Source organism: Lactuca virosa, chromosome 6 (assembly GCF_052849685.1).
Source record: "Lactuca virosa cultivar CGN04683 chromosome 6, Lactuca_virosa_CGN04683_v6, whole genome shotgun sequence".
NCBI lineage: Eukaryota > Viridiplantae > Streptophyta > Magnoliopsida > Asterales > Asteraceae > Lactuca > Lactuca virosa.
In genome coordinates, this window is record NC_136431.1 from 50,020,580 (window position 1) to 50,026,939 (window position 6,360).

The window sequence follows — 6,360 nt, forward strand, 5'->3', positions numbered from 1 at the left end:
TGCCGTAATCATAATCGAAATTTTGAGAACGCAACATATATAGAACTTCCTTATATTGAACCATCCCAGCATAACATTCATATATATTCTTGACTAAAGTACATTAAAATCTCAATCTAAGCTTGTAGAATTGGAATGAAGTATAAAATCCTCTCCCTTAATTATAGGGAAACAACTTTTTCAAAGCGAATTGAAACTTTTGTTTTCTATAATTAACATTGCTAACTTGCAACATAATCATCATGCTCCCACTAGCATAATGATTATTATCTTACTAGCATAACACTTATGCTCCCACTAGCTTTGACATGTACTCAGAAATCAGCTGGACTTCTAGAAAACAAAAACAATACTTTATTGACTTTCTTACCAAAGTTCAGATTCCTGATACGAGATGCTTTGATAAGACTTTATCAAAATCATTCACCTTTCCTTAGATAGCTCGCATGTTTGTCTAGACCTTTTGCCATTCTCACTAGTTAGTGTGCCGGTTAACCACACACGCTCCACTAACGACATGAGAATGCAAATATCACAACTTTTCTCTACTTAAAATCCATTTAGTGAAAGCGTTTCCTCACCATCATTTTCATGAATCGAAGAGAAACCTTATGAAACTTAGATTTTTATGGTGTAAGTGTTCCTATCCATGTGAATTTCTCATAACCATAATCACAAGACAAGGTTAGTGGCAAATCCAATCACATATGGACTGAACTTGTTCAATCTTAATTTCTTGCCACCCGGCAGCACAAGGGCCTACCATTGCTTCCAGGTTGTTATGCGAACAATTGAGAACTCATAGAACTCACAAGCATAGTCAACTTTTAACTGGAATAGACACAGAAATAAGAATATGTCAACACGATAGGTTACAAACCTCAAGTCGTGGGCTAGTGATTAACAAAACTCTTGATTAGTTCTTGAAACTATTTCAGGATCTTTTAAACTCCCACTGTCCTCTTAACATATAAGACTCTCTTGTCTAATATTCAAGAGATAGTGCGGATTCTTTTACAAACTCTTCACATAATTGGCCTTAGTTGGTCTTTGTTTTATCCAAAACATCACAACTTACCAATTTCAAATGTACAAGAGTAAGAAACATTTTACTCTACTTTTGACAAGTGTTTTAAACCTTTCTTAATATCATGTCACTCAAGGTTCAATCTTGGAGTATGACTCTAAGATTTTATTTTGGAACGAAGTATGATTTATCCTTTGATTTAACCATTTCCACAATTCACGATTCCTCTCCTTAGCCACCAAAAGCACTAAGGTGTCCTTAGAGGATCAATTGTGATATGGTTCCATAATCACTAAGATAATCATAAAACAAGATACACAAGTACTCTCCCATCTCTTCAGATTGGAGAAACTTTTATCTTTCTGCCTTATTTGATTCTTCTTATTCAACCTTTGTGGTGGACCTGACTAGTGCACAACCTAATGTACCCGATCCTTTAGTGCTTCGCTTGAATCACATGCGAATGTGAACAAGGAATTAGTCTTGATTTACCAAAGATGAAAAATCTCATTCATCACACAATACAATTTGCATGATTCCAAGTTTCTATCCAACTGAAACTTGGGTGATGAGAATCTTTCCTTATTTGATAAATTATGACACTACCACATACGAAAGAATCAAATTCATTTTCCAATATTGCTTATCAATGGAAACATATGAACAACAATTTTTCACAAATGCCCTTGTAAGGATACTTAAAAGAAATAAAATCAAAACTTTTCTTTTATTTTAAAATTTGCGGAAAAACTTATCCTTACACTGCAAATTTATATGAAAATTTTGTTGTTATCTATTCCTAAGCAATATCTAATAACTCTGTAATTACATTACATCATGTACTAAGAATCTCCAGAAGAGACTTAATAGAGTTAGATAACGGACTTTTCCTGAAGTAGAGTCAAACTTTTGACTTTACCATCCTTATGAGGTTTCAGGTAAATTTGGCAGCTTCGCAACCAATGCCCCTTTTCTTTGGCAATAGGCACATATGGACTCTTTGGGAATGGTACATGAGACTATCTCAGACTTAGCCTTTCTCTTTACCATTTGGTCAACCGAGTTGACTATGGCCGATCCCTTTCCATTGAGAAGAGAAAGTTTTTCTGGATTTCCAGTGTTACCATTGTCAATGTCCATGAAGTTTTGGGAAGTCGATCTTCTAATCAAATTTGCTTTACGAGTGTTCCAAATCATTGCTGATTCAGCATCACCAAGCAAATAGGTAAGATCATTAAGGGTCATGTCGTGATCCGTCATCAGGGAGTGACTGAAGAACCAAGTCAACAGCTAGCTACCTCGAGACTTCGACACCCGACTCTCCCGGCTTGTCAATATGTGACTTAATCTCCAAGACCTAAGCACATATAGACTTTCTTTGCCAATAGGGATTGAGTGACTTAGAACTTATCAAGTCTTGAAAATTGTGGGATAGGGAGATTTATTGGAGGAGGTGGAGGAAATGAAGTATGATTTCCAGTCCCATTAGTGCTCAATAAAGGGATTAGTCTTTCACCTTGATTGCCTTTTGGGGTATCATCTTCATTAGGAAGCTTGTTCCTAAAGATTTGGGAAGACCATAGTTGTCTAAACTAGACATCTATAAAGGAAAAATTCAAGTTAGTTGATTTATAGTCCTTAATATAACACCCAATATGAAATATTAAGGCTAGGACCCAACAACCTATTTATAACTGGAAGAGGGATGCCGTAATCCAAATTATAAAATAGTTGAAGGTAGGTAAATGACGATTTACCAATTTCCACCATGAAAAACGAAATATAATTAAGTTTTAATTGGATTTGAAACTCCTAGATCTTTTGAGATACATTGAACTTTCAATGGCATGTTTGAATCTCGATTGTGCCCTCTCAAGTTTGTGACTGGGATGCCGAGGATCACAAACAAGGTGTGAATAACCATGCAAATTGACTTGGTACCCTTAACTTTATCACCTAATCGATGTGTCGGTTAACCACACACGCTCCACCGATCTATAATAAAGTCAAGTTACCCTTTGCCACTCTTACTAGTCCTTATTAGTGTGCCGGTTAACCACACACGCTCCACTAACGACTTGGTAAGGTACGAAGTGTAATTTCATGGGTTAGCACCTATTTCACATTTTCCTAAGTAACTAAGATTGGGAATTAATAAGTGTTTAGTTACTTAGTATTTATCATTATACTTTTAATGAAGGGAGAATTATCGTCCTTTCCTACCCGTTCGGCTAACGATCCTCCACCAGTCAAGGAAGCGGTGGGTGAGAGTGGACACCCATTAAACTGTCATTTTATAGGTAGTAACCTTATACCTCCCTTATAGACCGGCTTTGTGAATGAGGCCTACTAATGGTAAGATTGACTTTATCTTATACATATCTATATAATTAAAATTATAATAGTAGTATAAGGGTGTATTTTAAACATTTAAAATACTTGGTGGTTTAATCTATTAATTAAACTATACTCTTAATTTAATTAAACTTAAACCATGTCTTTATGGAATTATTAACTCTTTTAATTAAACACTTTAATTAATTTAATGAAGTCCATAAAGTTTGAATTTTAGCTTTTAAAATTCTAAGGGTTCAATTTGGAATTAAAGTATACATGAAGAGTAACTTTACAAATTCCAAAACTTGAGGGCAATATTTGAAACTATTCAAGACTTTTCATTTCATAACTTATGAGTTTAATGTACATTAAAATGAAGACTCTTCATTTTTATGTAACTCCTTATCTTTTAATGACATCTTTTAAAGAAGTGACTCTTTAACATCCATAACTTGAGGACAAGTTATGGAGTCATAATACTACTTAATGAAAAAGACTCTTCACTTTTATGTAACCTATGACACTTTTATGAGTTTTAAGATTAATAAATATGACTTTTCATATAACTTGAAGACAAGTTACAAAAACATATTTTATGAACTAACTCTAGATTAATTTGGATCAAAAACAACTAAAACACAATTTTTTTTTCATTAATCTAAACTAACTCATAAATCAAGGAAACATAAAAAAATTTTGGTAATCCATAATTTGAGGACAAGTTGTGGACTCCTTACAATTTCATTGAGATCAAGAATTATACTAACAAACAATTTGCACATAATTCCTATGATCTACCAAAACTCATAAGCATGAACATTCATAATCAACATTTTTCAAGAATCACATAAACATATATAAAACTTGAAACTTTGATTATAGCATTGAAATTGGTTTAACATAATCATTACCACATTAAAAACAGGTTTTATAATACCAAAACAATCAAAGGTAATGATTCTAGACCAATTCCAGCACCAAAACTCGAAGATATGTTGTTTGGGGGTCCAACTCGTCGAGTGCACTAACCAACTCGGCGAGTTGGATGCATTTTGTCTTGGACTCGTCGAGTCCCCTGTTCAGAAAGCACAAAACTTCGTTTTTTAAGCAGTTTACATCAAGTATAAGTGAAAACAAGCCTAGGCTCTGATACCACTGTGGGGTTTTGAGCATTCTAACACTCCTATGGTGTACATGCAACCCTAAATACCTTGGATCTATGTTTTCTATATTATACATGCAAATATCAATTTCCAAGGTATTGTTCTAACTAGCATATTATGAAGTACAAGTAATATAGAAACTAGTAGAAATACATACCTCTTTGTTGGTGCTTGATTCCATGGAGCTCAAGAGCCTAGTGCCCCAAGTGTGACACCTCAAATGGTTCACACAACACCATGAACATTTGGAATAACCATGAGCGAAGATATTAGTCTTATATCTCTATGAAATCAGCTTGCCCTCTATGTAATACACTAGTGCCAATTTCTCCAACCAATGGGGTCTTTATATAGTGTGGCTATTAGGGTTACACCATGTAACCCATGACTTTACCCATTCCTTATGCTCCATGGGTTTTAACCTCCATGGAGTATCCATGGGCCACCACATGGGTTAAACCCAACATAAAGAATCATGGATCACAAGCCCACATATATAAGAATTAATGATTTACACAATCAATCCCCATATATTTAATTAGTTTCTTTTTGATCACTAAATTAATTCCAAATTAATTCTTGATCAATACTAATTAAATAATATGATTTCATATTAATATATTAGAACTTATAATATATTAATATGTCACAAATATCTTCTTCTCATTAAAAGGTCTACCCAAATGTTCCGATGCCATGCAACCCAAATGGACCATGCCGGGTCGGGTCAAGTATATACCAATTATAGTTATGGACTTAGACACTAATCCAACATTACCTTCCATTAGCGGTGGGTCTACAGCCACAATGTCGGCCCACCAGTAAGGGTTGTATGTTAGATGATTGTCTTTGTGATATTCATCTAGGTTTGCTACTACCTGATATGTGTACGTGCTAGCATGATATGTTATATGTGATAGTGGTAGTAGGGGGAGAATAGTCGCCAAGTTCGGTCGTTAGGACCGAAGGGTAGGTCGGGCACCCCAGAATTGCCTGACAGTATGTTTATGCTATGATATTATGTGGTAGTAGTAGGAGGTGAAATAGTCCTCGGATGTTGGTTGTAAGGACTGATGGGTAAGTCAAGCACCCCAGAATGGCTTGACCTGGGTAGTCAGGCACCCCAGAATTTCCTTGCAGTATATGTGTGTTATATGGTAGTGGTAGGGGGTGAAATAGTCCTCGGTAGTCGGGTGAAATAGACTGACGAGTAAGTCAAGCACCCTAGAATGGCTTGACCTGGGTTAGTCAAGCACCCCAGAATGGCTTGACCTGGGTAAGTCAAGCATGCCAGAATGGCTTGACCTAGGTAGTCAGGCACCCCAGAATTGCCTGACAGTATGTTATTGTATGGTGTGTGGTATGATGGGGGAACTCACTAAGCTTCGTGCTTACAGTTTTCAGTTTTGTTTCAGGTACCTCTTCAACGAAGGGGAAGGAGCCGGCGCGGTAGCTGCACATCATACACACACTGGATTCCGCATTATGAGAGTTCTTGGGATTGTACTCTGACATTGTCACTACTTTTATGATATGATTTTTAGACATGATATTCGGTTTTATGAAATGGCATGACTTTATGATATTTTCTTATGAATGGTTTCTATGATGTATATCAAAAATCAAAATTTTTGGACTCCAAATTTGGGATGTTACAGTTGAGACTTATTATTGTAAGTTCTAAAATTGTTTAGACACACATGTGGGCTATCTAAAGAAAGGTGTATGAGTTGGAGAAGCATAGATAAAGTCTTATCGAAGCATCTCGTGTCAGAAATCTGAACTTTGGTAAGGAAGTCAATAATTATTGATTTCTAGAAGTCCAGTTGATTT